This window comes from Protopterus annectens, chromosome 6.part0, assembly GCF_019279795.1.
Source record: "Protopterus annectens isolate FY-2018-M chromosome 6.part0, PAN1.0, whole genome shotgun sequence".
Classification (NCBI taxonomy): domain Eukaryota; kingdom Metazoa; phylum Chordata; order Ceratodontiformes; family Protopteridae; genus Protopterus; species Protopterus annectens.
Window position 1 is genome coordinate 1,178,333,609 of NC_056737.1, and position 18,190 is coordinate 1,178,351,798.

Below are 18,190 nucleotides of genomic sequence, written 5' to 3' on the forward strand. Positions count from 1 at the left end.
AGGAATAACACACTGCAGCTAGCCACACAGAAGAGAAAAAAAGAGATCTGGCAGTTGCTGCAGAGGGTTAAGACTGTGAGCAGTGGCTCCTGTGCTACAAGGTTTGGTTTCATCAGCCCTCATTTTACCTACAGTGTGACCTTGATCAAGTCACTTTATCAGACTTTGCTCCTGGGCCAGCCCAGAATAGGGAGTGAGTGTCCATTGGATGCACCTGATTAACAAATAACAAATGGGTACTATTATTATTATTACAGGCATCTAGTCACTAAAGATGAATTTGATGAAGAACCACAAACAGCAAGCCAGCAACTCCTCAGAAGGAATTTATTTGGAAAAACAGTGATGAAATAAAACTCTAGCGCCTCGACCAACAGTCTTTAACAGAGTACACTTTTTTTAAAAACCACTCAAACTATATATAGCAAATCATGAATTGATTAATGACATAATTAATTAATTACATAAATTATACACTTTTCAATCCAACTTCTTAAAAAAACACATACCTATTTACATATTTACACAAAACTTCTCCAGAAGCATTCTTGATTAAGTCCCCTAGGGCACATAGTATTGAATTTCAATATTAAGAATGCTTCTTTCTTTCTTAGTATCTGTTTCACTTGTTCATCACCTATAAATTTATTACAAACTACCTTATCCAAAATTGTTGTCTCAAAACCATCCAAACTGCCATTGTGTATTTCATTAAAATGTGTGGCTACAGGGCTAGTTATTTTATTATTCCTAACATCCCTTATGTGTTCTTTAATCCTACAAGAGAATTGTCTTTTGGTTTCACCTATATAAAATTTGTTACATGTGCATTTAATAGCATATATAACTCTTTCACTTTTGCAAGTAAAACATTCATTTGTTTCAAAATTCCTGTTATTAATTTTATCAAAACGTAGATAAAGATGAATTTGTCTAAACTAAAATAAATATTTATAAGTATTTATTTATTTATTTTACATTTGTTGATTGGGTTTGTCCAACTGAGCTAAGTAGCCCTTTTTCAGCAGAGGCCCAAGGAGAAAAGCTCCACATGTTATACAGATTATCATTTACAAAAATAAGTAAACAATCGACAACTGGTTTACATAAAATGTTCAAAGCAACATATGTATGAAAAACAAGGATTTACTACAGTAAACTAATCATTATGTCGGTCAGATTTAGAATCCTACATCATTCAGAAAGAATAACAATAGTTTTGTTACCAGACGTAAAATCTTACATTATGCAGATAAGAATGAGTGTAGTGTGCTTAGGATAGAGAAGTTAATGTGAGACAAGGTCTAGAGAGTTAGAGAAAGTTATATAGGTTGGGACCAGTTAGAGGTGTACAGTTAGGGTTGATAAGCTGTTTGGGGGGGTACAGAGGCAGGTCCATTGACATAACAGGTATTCTTTAATGGCTAGCTTGAATTGACTAAGTTGCTTGAGTGACCTGATCTCTAGTGGGAGTTTGTTCCATACCTTGGAAGGATTATAGCAATACAGAATACATCTTTTCTTAGTTTTAGGTTTGTGGATTTGTAGCAGATCTAGGTTAGAGCTCTGGAGAGATCTAGCAGGTGAATACTGGGAGATGACAGATGATAGGAGGACAGTAAGAAGGCTGATAAAGGATGGAGTGGATGATCTGGAGTTGAGGGAGAAACTGGTGAGGTAGTTCAAGCCAGTTAAGGTGTCTGAGTGATAGTTAGTGATGTGACTTGTAAGTTTGATGGGCTGCAAATCTGGCTATATTGTAGGCAGATTCAAGTTTGGCAAGAGTGTGGAGTTGAGGCAAGTAAGAATTTGACGGCCATATAATAGACTGGGTAGGAGGTAGGCATAAGAGAGAGTTACTTTAGCTGCACTGGTGAGAAACTTTTTGTTATGGTAGAGGAGCCCTAGTTTTCTTGATACAGTTAATGTGTAGATCGAATTTAAGTTGGTCGTCAATGATGACACCAAGGAGTTTCGTGCTAGTTTCCACCTCCATGTGTGTGTTATTGAGGAACAGGATTGTGAAAGTGGATTTAATGTGGTTGTAGTTTTTAGGAAGAAAAAGCAGTAGCTTAGTTTTTTTTTTTTTGGGTTAAGGATAAGCTGGTTATCAGAGAGCCAGTTTTCTAGTGAGTTAAAGGACATCTGTGTTGTAGAGATGAGTTCGGAGGGAGAGTCAGCAATAGTGATGACAGCAGAGTCATCAGCGTATTGGACCAGTGATGACTGAGGACAGGAAGAATAAAGAAGATTAGTGAAGATGTTGAAATGCAGTGGACCAAGGATGGAACCCTGAGGGACACCCATTTTAACTGGGAGAGGAGAGGAGAGTGCAGATTGCGACTTCACTGCTTGAAATCTGTCAGTGAGGTAGCTGGAAAACCATGCAAAAGTAGCAGGGGAAAAGTTAAGGTTGGTTAGTTTGTGCAGAAGGAGAGGGTGAGAGACTGTGTTGAAAGCTTCAGAGAGATCTAAGAATAGGCAGGAGACAAGTTTGTTATCTCTGGCAAAGGATATAATATTAAGGAATGATAGTAGGGCAGTAGTCGTACTATGCTTTGGTCTAAAGCCATGTTGAGTAGATGTGAGCAGATTTTCAGAGAGGTAGTGCATAACATGTTTATGTATGCATTTTTCTAGAACGTTAGAAAAGGATGGCAGTTGGCCTAAAATTACTGCTGTCTGAGGAGTTACCTCTTTTATGTATTGGTAGAGTGAAGAATTGTTTCCATATGGAAGGGACTTTGGACTCTGAAATGGAGCGACTGATTAAGATAGATACAGGAAGAGCAAGAGAGTCAGCAGCTAACTGAAGGAAAAGGGAAGGAATGTTGGTAGAAGCTGAGCAAGGTTTGAGTTTAGAAAGTAGGGATTTGATGTAGCTAGTGGGTACAGGCTTGAGAGGAAAATAATTTGATGAGAGTATAGAGGGATTTGATAGAGAGTGGTTTGAAATATTATTAAAGGTAGACGAGTTGGCATTGGGGTTAAATAGTTTGGATACAGAGTCATGTGTTGAAGGTGGAGGCAGTATCTTTGGAAATCTTATCAGGACAAGGATTGGGGGAGGAGGGACCACCAGGATGTGGTATGAGTTCCAAATTTTTTGGGGGTTAGATTTCAAGGCTGAGGGTAGATTATAGTAGAAGTGTCTCATCTTTATTGATACACTTTTTGGTCTGATTTCTAAGTTCTTTGTATTTTAGCAAGTCTGCAGGGAGCTTTGTTTTGGTCTATGTTTTCCATGCTCTGTCTCTCTTTTTCATTAGGATGCAGGTGGTATTTGATAGCCGTGGAGATGTATTAGACTTAATGTGGACTGTGTAAAGTGAGACAAGTGAGTCAAGAATACTGAGAAGGGTGGAGTTGAAAGACAGGACAGCATCATCAAGGGGAAGTTGGGGAAGGAAATCCCAGTTAACTTTAGAGAGAAGAGATTTAAAGGTGTCTGGTTGGAAGTTAGTAAGCTTTCAGCATGTAATAAATCTATGCTGTTTAGTAAAGTGAGGGATATATCTAAGTACTTTTATTGGGGAGTGATCATTTAGTGTGTTGTAAAGGGTTTCAGGATTGTGATATTTAGAGGGATGAGAGACTAGAATCTAATCCATAAGGGTGCTGTGTGTATGAGAGTTGTTGGTATGGGTGGCATCAGTGATGAGTTGAGTAATGCCGTACAAGTTAATGTGTAAGGAAGAATTTGGGGTACAGAGAGTTAACCAATTAATATTGACATCACCAAGAATGATGGTTTCATTAGGAATATGTTGAGAGAGAGAATGTTTTCCAGCAGGGGTATGCTATACCCCGGGGGAATGTAGATTGTTACTATTGTGATGGTGGTATGCGTGGTAAGTACAAGGTTGGCTGTCCCAGCAGGGGTACATTATCCCCTGGGGGAATGTAGATTGCTACTATTGTGATGGTGGTATGGGTGTTAAGTACAAAGTTGTCTGTCAGTATTTCAGCAGGAGAAAAGGACGGGATAGTTTTATTAGGAGTTGTCAGAGTAAGGGGGTTACAGTAAACAATGGCAACTCCACCACCCTTTTTCTTTTGGCGGTCAAGGCGCAGTGTACTATAGCCAGAAGGGAGAAAGTCTTTGTTGTGGTGTTGGGGTTTTAGCCAAGTTTCTGTTAGGGTGATGACATCAGGGGTGTGGCTTGAGATCCAAGCATGAAGTTCACTAACCTTGTTTAATATACTTCTAGTGTTTGAGTAAAATGAGATTTGTTTGTTTTGGGTGGGGCAAAGGCGTATAGGTTAGTGGGACTATAGTTATAGGTGGAGTTGTGTTGAGTGAGACCTGGATTGAGATGAATATCTCCTGGAAGTAAAAGAACATTAGGGTAGTAGCGGCAGTTATATTTGCATAAGTTAAAGATAAAATATTTTGCTTTATTCTTGGGGAATGTGGTGTAGGTGGGAGGAATTTTGATTTTAGGAAGAGTTTCAGTAGAAAAGATAGAAGTGAAAATAGCAAATGAAGAAGTGAAAATAGCAAATGAATGATAAGGAGATGAGGTATCCCTAGTATGAAGTATTGTAGGAATTTTGAGAATAGGGGATAAATGGATATTAAGTGAGGTGAGAGTGTGAAGGAGGACTAATAGGGGTAGTACAAGAAAAAGGGTATTAGAGAAAGGCATAATGGGTAAGAGTATTGAATGCTAGAGTGCTGAAATTGGTGATTGGGGAGTTAGTAGTAGGTTGGTGATTGGGGAGTTAGTAGTAGGTTTATTTTGCAAGTAGGTATGTGAGTGTGTGTTGCTTAGGTGATGTTTGAGTGGGCGGGGGTAGGTGCAATGTGGCTAGTGGAAGGAGAAGTAATAGTTTTCAAGTGTAGTGTGGGAGAGGGGATAGTTATGGTTTGTGTGGAGAACAGGAAGGGGAAGTAGGGTGCAGAGTGCGTGTTAACAGTTAGGTATAAAGGAAATGGTATGAGGGGTGGGTGGGAATGGGGGTGGATAAAGAGTGAAGTGAGCCTTGAGCATAGTGAGGGCGAATGGAGGGGAGCTACACCCGAGGCGCGAGAAGGCTCAAAAAACAATCATTAGCTGTTTGTCTATTAGCAAATGTTGCTAGCAGGCTGATTAAGGATGAGTAGAGGTAAGGGAATTGGGACTGAACTAAAGTTTTGTTTTGGAATAGTTTTAATATTGGACTCTGGAGCTCACCTGTTTACATGCAGAGGGAATAAGGATCTTGTATAATTAGTAGAGTATGTTGCTACGTAGTGGCCAACTTGATTAAAGCTCTTCCAAGTTGGAAGCTGAATGGAGCTCAAAGCAGCTGTGCTCACCTCACAATGATAGTCACAAAGTAAGAGAAAAGTGTTAAAAACAATTCAATGACATTCACCTAATGATTAATTGTAAAATAAGGCTTGTGTACAAAAGTTGAGATTTCCCAGGGGTGATTTGAGCTTTTGCTGAAACTTTGCTTCCGAATTGAAGGTGGGGGGGGGGTGATCCCGAGGCTTGTGTATGGCCCGAGCAAACTTTAAAGAGAAAAAATAGACAAGAGTGTGAGCAGAAAGTGGATAGTACAGTTTTAGGAGAAATGGAGACAAACTGGGAGAGAGTAGAGGATATTAGATAGTGATGGAAGGATTATCAGAAGACAGAGAGTGGGGGAAAGGAATGGTACAGTAAGTAGGTACATAGATAAATGTCCAGGGAAGAGTAAAGAATCACAAAGAATAGGAAACAGTGTCTAGGCAGATCATAATAGACAAATTTAACAACGTACTAAGTCTAAGCGGTTAAAGTAGCATCATAGTTAGGTAAGATACTGGTTGGAATGTGTAACAAATGCTGTTTTTCTGCTTTTCAAATACCAAATAAACAACTGTACACTTCTTCTTACAAAACCAGTTAGAAGTGTAGTTAGGTGAGATGCAGGTTAGAGTTTGCAACAAACACGGTTTCTGCTTTTCGGATACCAAAATAAGTGTATGTTTCTCCTTACTAATAGCAGGTATGTTTCTGCTAACTAATACCAATTGAAACTGACGTTGGATAACAAACACGGTTTTCAAATACCAGATACCAAATAAACAAACAAAGAAGTTATGTACTCACCATAACTTTCCATGTTTGTTGTCCATCTCTCTATTCATTCTTACTTGGATGGGGCAGTGTCCCTAGCACCTTTTTCCAGGTGGCTCACGAGAGTACACCTTTGAGCACAGTGGAACCAAAGGGGAGGCCCTGTCCCTTGAGGCCAAATCCACTTTGTAATGAGTGATAAACGTATGAGGATTGGCCCACACAGCTGCAGCACAAATACTGTCCATAGACATTCTGGCCAGAAAAGAGGATGTAACTAATGCTCTGGTTGAGTGACCTCGAATTCTAAATGGTAACTTTCTATTTCTAGAGGTACAGATAAAGGTGATACAACTTGAGAGGGTGACTAGACACTGGCATACCCTTTTTTGCCTCATAGAAGGAGATGAATAATTGATCAGATTTCCTGAAATCTTTAGTTCTATGCAAACAGAATATGAGCTGTCTATGCACATCCAGTTGGTGGAGTTTATACTCTGCCTTGTTGCTATGCTTGGGGAAAAACACCAGGAGCTCAATGGATTGATTGATATTGGATTGAGAGCAATCCTTGGGTATAAAGGATGATTTAGTTCATAGGGATATCCTATCCTTATGAAAGATCAGATATGGAGGTCTGATGGACAATGCTTGCAACTCAGACTCTTTTGGCAGATGTTGCCGCTACTAGAAAAATAATCTTCCAGGAAAGAAATCTGAGGTCACAAGATGAAAAAGGCTCGAACTGTGGCAATGTCAGTTGACATAGGACAAAATTGAAATCCCAAGGAGAAAGTGGTTCCTTAAAAGGAGGTCTCAATAAGAAAGTGCCTTTTAAAAATGCTTTATACAACCTGTGTGACATTAGGTTAGGAGAATGGTCACCAATGTGGAAATTCAAAATTGCAGCCAGCTGGACTCTAATAATTGCTGCAGCCGAGCCTTGCTGGAAGAGTTCTGCCAGAACTTCTAAAATGGACTGAATAGGCACAGAAAAAGGGTCAATGTTTCTGTTTTGGGCCCAATGAGAAAATCTTTTCCACTTGCTAGTATAAAGATTTCTAGTAGAAACTTTGAGAGGACATCAATATGTGTTTGACTGCTGGAGTGAAATTTTGAAGCCTGATTAAATTGGGAGGTGGAGCAGCCATGCTGTCAAGTTGAGGGTGTGGAGAGAGGGATGAAGTGCTCCTGACATGTGTCAGAAGGTCTGTAATTGGGTCCAGAGCCCACGGCTTCTCCTGAAGATGAGGCCAGAGGAAGGGGAACCAAATATGCCAAGGCCAATATGGGGCAATGAGAATCATCCTGCTTCCCAAGGATTTTGCTTTTTGGATGACTTTGGGTATGAAGGGAAATGAGGGAAAGGCATAAAGAAGTCCCGAGGGCCCATCATGTACAAGTGCGTCTCTCGGTGTCTCCCCTGGCGGGGGAATTAGGGCAAGGTAGCTGCTGCACTTGTCATTCATGGGAGTGGCAAAAAGATCACAGCAAGGCTGAACCCCTCTCCGGAAAATCTTTTACGTTATGTTCTGGTTCAGAGACCACTCGTGAGGCATTAAAATTGCCCTGCTGAACTTGTCGGCTATCACGTTGGATTTCCCCGGGATGTGTGTTGCTACTACAAAGTGTAAATTCTCAGAGCCTCATGACAAAGTGGGTATGATCTGGTTCCTACTTGTTTATGTACCAAACCACTGACATATTGTCTGACTGTATTGCAATCATCCCCAGTGGAAGAGTGTCATGGAGTGCTTGCAACTCCAGAAGCACTGCTCTCATCTCTAGAACACTGATGTGCAAGTGGACCTCGTGGTCTTGCTGTATACCTTGGACCATCATTCCCAGGTAATGCCCCCCACCCTATCTGGGAAGCGTCCATGGTCACTGTAGCAACAGGTTGTTGTGGAATAAAGGGTCTCCCGATAGTCACATGGTTGGACTGAATCTACAACAGTAGGTCCTTTTTGCAAGACTCCGTTATTCTGATCAGGTGGGACATAGGAAGTCCTTGAAGTGACCATTGGGAGAATAGGAGCCATTGAAGGATTCTCATATGCATCCTGCAAGAGGAACTAGTGTTATGGTTGAAGCCATTGTCCATAGAAGTTTCAGAACTACCTTTGCTTTTACCTTGTCCTTTGGAAGAAGCTGAAAAATTTGCAGTGTGAGGGCTGAAATTCTGTTTGCTGGAAGACATGCCATCATGGAAACATTGACTAGGTTTGCACCTATGAGGGTAATATGTTGACAGGGCAACAAGACAGATTTTTGTAAATTGACTGTTATGCCTGAGCACAGATTTCCAATGTCACATCCCTGGCCTGTTGGAGTAGATGCTTGGTGGTGGCAGTTAGGAGCCAGTCGTCCAGATATGGAAACACTTGGAATCCAAGACGTCTCAAGTGAGCTGTTACTACTGCCATGCATTTGGTGAACACTCTGGGGGCTGTAGTGAGACCAAAGGGCAGAGCTTGGAACTGATGATGACTGGCTCCCAGACGGAAGCGTGACTTACTGATGCTCTGTCCATTTTTATGTAGTAGTACGCATCTTGGAAGTTTATTGAGCACATCCAAAAATCTTTCCCTAAGAAGGGAAGTATTGACTGCAGTGTCACCATTTGGAACTTTTGACAGATTTGTTTAACTTGCTGAGATCCAATATGGGTCTCCAGTCCCCTGTTCTTTTTGTCACCAAAAAGAATCTTGAGTTAGTTCCGAATCCTGTTTGGTCTGTGGGGACTTCTTGGATGACTCTTTTGTCCAGCAACTTTTGGATTTCTATAGTGGCTTGCTCCCTTAGATTGGGTGGAACATCTGGGATTGTTCTGATTTGGGGGATAGGGTGGCAAAACGGAATGAAATATCCTCTGGATATTATGGTTTGTACCCACTTGTCTTTTGTGATACTTTGCCAGGCTTCTGGGTACAAAGACAAATGTTGCCCGACTGCCTCCAAAGTAAAGTAGAGCAGGCAGGCCTCCTTTCAAGAGCGCTGATAGGGATGTCCGCAACAGGAATCACGGTCACCCTGGTTTTGCGGACCCCCTCTGCCTCTAGGATGACGTCTATCATTGTTGCCTCCTCCTCTGCCCCTGGGGAAGGATTCACCTCGTGCATCTTGGAAAGCCCCCTGGGATCTTTTGAACCACATTTTTTCCACTCTTCTGACCTTTATTGTAAGGTCTTGAAGGTACAGAAAAACATATTCCAACGGCAGAGAGAGTTTTCCCTTCCTGCTCGCATCTGGTGAGTGTGTCTTTTACTTTGGATCCAAAAAGTGAGGAACCATCAAAAGGGGCATTAGTAAAGGTAGACTTAAAAGGTTCCATAAAATCACGCAAGCACATCCAGGAGCATCTCCTCAAGAAAACTCTTGAACCCGCTGCCCTACTCACTCCATCCGCTGCATAAGATATCAGTCTCATGGAGGAGTTGACGATAGAATTTAAGGTGGATAGCTGGGAGAAGACTTTCTCATTCACCCCTGCAGCTAATGAACCTTGTAGAGTATCGCCTAGCTCTTTCAGGAGATCTCTTTGCAGCCTTGTAAAGCTTGTGAGATAGTTCAGCTGACATAGACACACTTCATGTATCTGTCTATCATTCGAGAATCTTTGTTCGGAGGATGAACAGATGAGGATGTCTCAGAAAGTTCCTTCTTGGTGGCTGCTGCTGCCACCATTCCATACCTTTTGTGAGAAAATCTTTTCCAGCAGGGGCTGACAAAAACATTTTTGGCCTCAGAGGGACTGGTTCCATAGTGTCAGGTAACTCCCATGCCTTTTGACTGACCAAGTCCATTAGTTCATCAAAAGGTGGAGACACCCAGGAGGCTGAAGGTTGAGATCCAAAGGTCTTCAGGTACACTGACTCTTCATCAGAAGGGGTGATGGTTTTCCAGCCGCCTCTCTGCTTTAGGATCTCCAGGATATCTGTAAATGAGATATTTTCATAGGACGACCATGGTGACCTTCTGACTCCTCAAGGTCAATACCTGAGGTGACGGACTCATCAGGGGAGTTTATATGCTTCCTCTTGCATGTCCTCTTTCGAAGGGGCTCCTCAGAAGGGTATTCTGGGGAGGCCTCAGAAGAGAGGGGTTCACCCAATGGGGTTTCCTGAGGCTCTGAATCTCTGTTGTCCTGTGGACGGGGTGGTGCCGAGACAGTAGCCGGTGCCTTGGGGGGGGGGGGCGAATGCCAGTATCCCTATGTAGAGCTGTAGAGGGGAACAGCACACTCCTCATTAGCTCGAAAGCAGATCCCACCAGTTCTAAGGATATCTCTGGCTCTGAGGAGAAAGCAGACACCCCCGGCCCCAGAGAGACCAGCTCCAAGGCTCATGTAGGAGCTGAGCTCACCCAAGCCGATGCACCGAGGGGTAGGCTCGTAACCGAAGAAGTTCGGGTCCAAGTGTCCCCGACCGGAGAACCTCGTCTAGCAGACACCCCGGACGGCACTGAGGGCGACTGAGAAGATATCAGTTCCGTAATATCCAAAGGGGGGTCCCGGAACTGATGGTTCTACAGTAAGAGGTACCAGGCACTCCAGCTTTGAAGATCCAGCTTGGCTTGGAGGAGGAACAACAGTGGATGCAAGAGTCTTGGAAGGCTCTGAGACCTGATGGGTTGGAACCGAGAACAATTTAGCTAGTGCCAGCTACTTCAAGAGTCTGTGCAGCACCCACTCCACGTCATCAGACAGGCTCCTAGTGGACCTGGAGGATAGAGATGGTGAATGAGATCTCTTCAAAATGGGAGATCTCAAGGTAGGGGATACCAGTGGAATATCAATGGACCAGCTCTGAGAAACGGTATCTTGCAACTCTGAATACCTTGGGGCCGAAGAACCAGGCTTGTCAACAATGATGACCTCCGTTGGTTCTGAGGCCTGTGGAGCCGAGGAGATAGATGGCTTGGAACTTTTTTACAAATTGTCTGGGGGCTCAGACTGAGACGAAGAGACAGGAGATGGCCTTTTAGATGGTTTGTCTGTCATAGAAGAAGAGGATGAAGAAGAAGAAGCACTCTGCACAGCTGCCTCAAAGGTTGGTTTCAAGAGCCCCTTAACAATCAGTTTGTTTCTCCTCTCCTGTAACACACATGCACTAAAGGAGTAGCAGAAAGTGCAATTCTCCTGTAGATGTATAGCTCCTAGACAATATACACAAATGACATGTCAGTCTGTAATTGACATTTTCTGGGTACATTTCTGACATTTTTTTAAAGCCCGAAGGCTTATGCTCTTTCTCCCTGGTGTCTTTAGACATGTTCAGAAGGAAAGAAGGTCCCAAAAGGATTACAAATAGCAAATAAACTCAGTACACTGCAGACATATAAACAGACACTAACCTAACAAACACTGCACATCTAAGAAATATATTTAGAAATATAATTAGAAATTAACTTGCTCTGACTCAAAATGAGCACTAGGGCCTCTAACTTAAATGGACCTAGATACAAAAGATAGAACACACTAACACTACAAGCCCTTTAACTAAAAAGGGCAGTTAGCTCTCTAATTTAAATGAGCTAAGAACAAACTTGCTAACTAAGAGTATAGACAAAAAAACACACAACAGTACAGGTATCCTAATAAGGCACCACTACAGTAATTAACTATGGGATACAAATGCAGGCCTGCGAAAATAATGATTGCCAAACAGCACACAACAGCAGAGGGAGATAACTAAGCTACATGCCAAATCTAACTATCTAAGCACACAAAACACTAACTAATGTATGAATCCTAAAAGTTTAAGCTAGTAAAAATACAAAAAAACTTAGTCACGGCCAAGAAGAGAACATCCAACCCCGTAAAGTGGCAAACGAGATCTGGAGAGTTGCACCACTGCATCATGGGATGCCTACCTTACCACGAGCTAAGTTTGAGACTTCCAGCTGTGTATTCAGGTGAGTCGAAGCCGTGGATCGGCTCCGAACCCATCCAAGTAAAAATGAAGGTGAGAATAGGACAACATAACGTATGTCTCTCCTTACTGATACAACTAACAGACCCTAATTATACTACTAAAATACATCAAAAATTGACTGACACTGAAAAGAAAAACTAAGCAGCATATAAGAGATAGGAAAAAACAGTGAGATGCAATATTCTAACCCAAAACATACGAGTAGATAAATATGTGAGGCTGTGTTTGGGTGATAGTTGAAATTCCTTCTACTGTGGAATTAGGAAACACAATTAACTCATTCTGTAAATCTGCAGTATTTCTTATATCACACAGTGGGCTCACACATAAGTATTCTAATACTGGGGCCAGATTAATGGCAGTGATAACATGTTTGTAGTGCCTGGAGCATGATGGTTATGCTCTGCAATCTGGAAAAAGACAAATCAGTTAAGCACTTCCATACAGTAAGACACAGCCTTATAAAGAGTTACATACTTACCATAACTTGGCATCTGTGTTATCCTATGTCATTATTCATCACTATAGGGTCTAGGATCCGAGATGGCAACAAACAACAGATGGATCCAAAGCTCTAGCTCCTCCCTCTCCTATAATGCCCTGCTAACCTCTAACCCTCAGTTCAAGTTTGCTAATCTATTCCTAAGGCTACTCCTGCAAAAAACGGGAAGGAAAGAGTCCGGTACCCAAAGAAAAAACTCCAACCTCCTCCAACCTCCTCCAAAATCCAACAAAGTAGGGGGATGGCGGGGGGGGGGGGGATGTGATGAATAATAACATAGGATAACACAGATGCCAAGTTATGGTAAGTACAAAACTCGTTATATGTTATCCATGTCATTATTCATCACAATAGGGTCAGAGCCCCCAGCTGCCATTTATCCTGGGAGGCCTGAAGGAAGGACATGCTGCAGCATGGTGGAACCAAAGGAAGCCCTGTTCCTAGAAATCAAATCCAGCTTGTAATGAGATATAATGGTGTGAGGATTAGATCAAGTAGTAGCTGCACAAATGTCATCAATAGAAAGTCTGCCCCAAAAAGCTGAGGAAGTAGCCACAGACCTCGTAGAATGAGTCCTGATTCTTCCCAGAACCTCAAGATGTCTATTGTCATAGAGTGAGGAAGTGAAGTTAGAGATCCATTTAAAAATCGTTACCTTAGAAACTGGAAGACCATGCCTGTTCGAGGAAAAAGACAAAGAGTTGCTAGGACTTGCAAAATGCTTTGGTCCTGTGTAAATAGAACACCGCAATTGCCTGTGTACATCCAAAGTATGCAGGATATACTCTCCCATGTTTGAATAGTTAGGGAGGAACACTGGCAACTGGATACATTGGTTTAGATTGGATTCAGAAGCAACCTTGGGCAAGAAAGAAGGATTCGTCCTGAGAGAAACTCTGTCCTTGTGAAAAAAACATTTAAGGAGGAACAATGGAAAGAGCTTTGCAGTTCAGAAACCCTCCTAGCAGAAGTAATAGCAACCAGGAAGGCTGTTTTCTATGACAAAAACTTGAGATCACAGGAACTAGCAGGCTGAAATGGACTCAAGGTCTCAAGGAGGTTGAGGGATCCTAAATAGGTGGTCTAAGCAGAACAACCTCTTTCATGAACGCTTTGCAAAGCCTAGATGAAAACACAGGCTCACTGTTCTCATGAAAATTTGAAATTGCCGCCAACTGGAGCTTAATAGTAGAGAAGCTTGCTCTTGCTTAGAAAAGAGAGGACAAAAACAAAAGGATATCTGAAACAGAAGAAAAAAAGAGATTCAGATTCCTGCTCTTAACCCAGATTGAAAACTGTTTCCACTTACTACTGTAGACCTTTCTGGTAGAAGGTTTCTGAGAAGCTAGAATAATACATTTGATGGGGAGACACCAGCCTCGACTGTTTCAAGATCACTGGAATTGGAGAAACCATACCATTAAATAAAGAGTCTGAAGATTTGGAAGAGGAAGCCTATAAGGATGTGAGATCAGCTGTTGTATGGGGAACAGATTGAATTTTAACAGGTTGACAGTAATCCCCAAATGATCGAAGAGGGAAACAAAATAATGGATTACTTGAAGCAGTTGATGCCTCGAAGGTGCCGTGAGGAGCCAATCATCGAGGTATGGGAAGACCTGAAACCCCTGCAGCCACAGATGATCTGCTACCACTGCCATATATTTGGTAAACACCCAAGGGGCTGTAGTGAGACCAAAGGGTAGGGCTCTGAACTGGTAATGAATGGCTCCTAGCCAGAAGTGAAGATGTCTCCTGGAATGCCTGTCTATCTTGATGTGATAGTAGGCGTCCTGGTGATTCACTGAGTACATACAATAGTCCTTGTGTAAGACAAGCAAAATGGACTGAGGAGTGACCATCTGGAACTTGAACTTTTTGATTTTTTGACTGATAGATTGAGCTCGCTGAGATTCCAAACAGGATGCAGATCCCCCATGTTTTTTGGCACTAAAATGAAGCAAGAATAAGTACCAGATCCTCTTTATCCTGCTGGGACCTCTTGGATGGCTCTTTTTTGAAGAGGCTGTTGAACTTCCTTGAAGGCCAACTCCCTCTAACTGGATGGAATGTTGGGGAGGTAACTTCTTATGGGAGGGGCCTCCAAACAGGGAAAGAAATAACCCCTGAAACTGTTTAACACCCACAGATCGGAGCTAATATTTTTCCAGGCTACTGGGTGAAGGGAAATGCAACCCCCGACTGTCTCCAGGGCAGAGCAGTTGGGTAACACTTCAGGAGTGCTGATAAGGCTGCTCAGAGAGGGTTCCCTGGAGCCCTGATTTTGCAGCCTCTAGGGCAGTATCAGCTAATGAAACCTCTCCCCCTGCCTCTGGAAGAAGTCATCAGGAGCAATCTAGAAGGGAGACAGTGACTTCCAGAACTACATCTTCCTAGTTCCTTGCTGGGTTTTACAGCAGGACGTCTGAGGCGTAGAAAGCTCGATTCCGACTGTAGACAGTCTTCCCTTCCTACTCGCTGTAGGTCAAAGTGTCCTTTACGGAAGGTCCAAAATGGGTGGAACCATCATAGGGAGCATTGGTAAAGGGTGCTTTGAAGCGCTCCACAAACCCACATAAATGTAACCAACTGTAACACCTCATAGCTATGTCAGTACCTGCCACTCGAGAGAAAGCTTTTGCAGCATTGGAAATTAACCTCATTGAGGAGTTTGCTAGAGACATCATGGTTGAAAGCTTGGAAGACACCTTTTTGAAGTCCTCTGCCAGCAATAACACTGTAAGGGAAGTGGAGAGTTCTTGTACCAAATCCCTTTGGAGGTGGGTAAAGTGTGCCAAGTAATTAACTGCCCTCAGTCCAAAGGTAGCTGAGGTTTACTCTCGCTTCCCTAGATGGTCCTTCACTCGGGATTCCCTGCTCAGGGGATAGACAATGGAACTCTGCTCTGCCAGCTTCTTCTTAGTGGCAGCGACCAATGCAATGGCATAGACTGGAACTTCCTTGCTCCAGAAAGCATGGTCTGTAAGTGGGCTGAGAAATTTGTCTGCTCTCTTTGGGCTGGCTCCATAATGTTGGACTCCTTCCAAACCTTGCTGGTGATTAGATCCACTAACTTTTCAGCAGGGAGAGTTCCCAGGAAGTAGATGGGCCCGTCTCGAAGGCCTTCAGAAACACGGACTCCTCCAAAGACGGGGGTTGAGGAGACCATCCGCCCTTCTGTTTCAGGATTTCAAGGATGTCCCCAAAAGAGACATCATCGGGCAGAGATCTGGGGGACCTGTCCACTTCATCAAGATCCATGTCCTCAGTGAGGGACTCCAAAGGGGAGTCCAAGTGCCTCCTCTTGCACTTTCTCGTATGATGTACCTCCTCTGTGGGGGGCTCCTGGGAGAAGAAACAGGGACTCCTTGAGGGGAGGAAACCCCCTGAAGGCTCAAGCGAGAGGGCTGACCCTGGACAGGATGGGAGGCTTCACAAGCTAAAGTAGTGAGAGCCAAGAATGGACCTGGAGGAGTGGTAGATGAAATTCCTGCCCTGGAGAAGGTTCTCTCTAACACCCAGAAACCTAAGGGGGTAGAAGTGGTCCCATCCCCCATCTCAGAGGGGGGGAAGTCCCCCAGAGAGGAGGAACGGGCCCCGAAACAGCATCATGACCCCTGGATGATACCGGTATGGAGCTGTCAAAGGCAGAGGCCCCGAGGGGAAGGGAGCAGTCACAAGAATGGTAACCGATCTCGCCCCCATGGAGTCGATGCCAACCACTCCAGCATGGGGCCCACTCTGGTCCGAGGGAGGAGGAAAAGAACAGGCCAGGGACCCTGACGGGGTTGAGAAAAGGGGAATACTCAGCCTCACCAGCATCTGACCACAGGAGTCTGGGTCCCAAGATTCCAAGACCACCAGGGTTGGAAGAGGAGAATGGCTAACTGGAAGGGGCAAAGCCCCCTTGGCCAGATGGGTTGGGGAAGCCAGAAGCCCCAACTCTATTTGGGCCTTGAGGAAGCTCCTCCTCATCCTGTCCATGTCAGAGGGTAACAGACTCCTGGAGTACCTGGAGGAAGAGGAGGAATGAGTGGACTTAGTAGTAGACCATAACGATTTGTGGAGGCATTCTGGAGTTCGGCTCTGAGGCCTCTCAACCAACTGAACTACCAGATTGGATGTAGATAGAATAGCTACCTCCTCAAGAACTATAATTGGATCCAGCAAGCTTGTCAGATCTGACGGCCGAGCCGAAGAAGCAATCAGGTCGGAAAAACTGATCAGATCCAAGGCCAGCCTGACTCTGTCTGGATCTGAGGGCCTCTGATCCGAAGAAGCACTGGATCCAGGAGAAGTCTCCGCAGCTCTCAGATCTGAAGACCTCTGATCCAAGAAGGTCCAGGCTGGAGTCAATCCAGGGACCTAAGATCCAACAGACACAGTTTCTTGGGAGGAACAGACTGGGCCTTCTTCTTGTGATCCACAGAGGAAGCCTTCAGAAGGATACAATGGGTCCCCCCCTGAACTAACCCTTCAGAAGAGAGCTTTTTGTGGCACTCCGCTAAGACCTTGGGGTTAAATGAGGCACAAATGTCAAATTCCAATTCTAGGCGCGGAGTGCCCAAACAATACATGTACTTCTTGTGCGAGTTGGAATGGGGCACCTTCCGACCACATGAGGAGCACTTTTTAAAACCAGAGGGCTTATCAGACATGGGGAAAACAGGAAAACACTAGCTCTACAGAAAACAGAACAAAGACGAGCCCTAACAGGTAAAGCCAAAAAAAGGGCTCTAAAACATCCAAACCAAAAGTAATTATATAACTACCTACACAACTAATGGAGGGGAGGTAACTATCACACAAAGTAGATAAAAACTAATAAGTAAATGAACTAGTCGCAAAACAAGCAAAATTAACAGTAAAAGGAGTGAAAAAGCTACTTATCTAAAGCCACAAGTCAGGATCATGTCTTACCTGAACAGCAGTGGCAAATGAGATCTGGGGGTTAGAGGTTAGCAGGGCATTGTGGGAAGAGGGAGGAGCCGGAGCTTTGGATCTGTGTATTGTATGTTGCTGGTGCAGATCTGATATCGGATCTTAAATGCTATGGTGATGAATAATGACATGGATAATATCAGATCAATTGTTAAGCACCCCCCTGCTTCACTTGTTAAGAGTAGGTATTGTGCTAGACAGTTTTGACCAACAAACTGCAATGACAGAATTAAAACAGATTTGTTTCTGCCTGCTGTCTGTACCAGTAATGTGTTATTGCCTTTCTGAAGGTGTTCACTAACTGCTTTATGGCTTTCAAAGTCGGTAAAACACTTGGCACTTTTTTCCCTGTAATTAACAGTACATGGAGCAGATAAAGCTCCAATCACTAAAAAGAATTATGAATGTATTTCTGATCATAACCCTTTATTATGTGTTCTCAACATGGATGCATGTCTCGAACACAATAAACTGGTTATAAACAGCAACTGGCTCATAAACCTCTATATCTGTTATACTATGCAGATCAATCTCAAGAACAGTCAACGAAGCACATACACACAACGCATGTTCAGCACTCATAAAAAGTACATTTTAAAACATATGTATGTATGTGTTTTTTTAAAAAAGACACTATAAAAGCAATAAATCTGGTATAACAAGCATTCAGTACTTTCAAAAACATTCCTAAAAAGTTATTAAATTACAAGGTTCTAATAAACCACTAATATATCTATAAGAACAAATGTATGTGGTGTATA

General features: G+C 43.1%; 1 protein-coding gene across 1 annotated transcript in view; it reads right to left on the reverse strand.

Moving 5' to 3' along the window:
* Window positions 1-18,190, reverse strand: part of LOC122804745 (ciliogenesis associated TTC17 interacting protein) — a 2,188,718-nt gene that overhangs the window by 920,674 nt on the left and 1,249,854 nt on the right. The gene's annotated exons all lie outside the window — the stretch shown is intronic.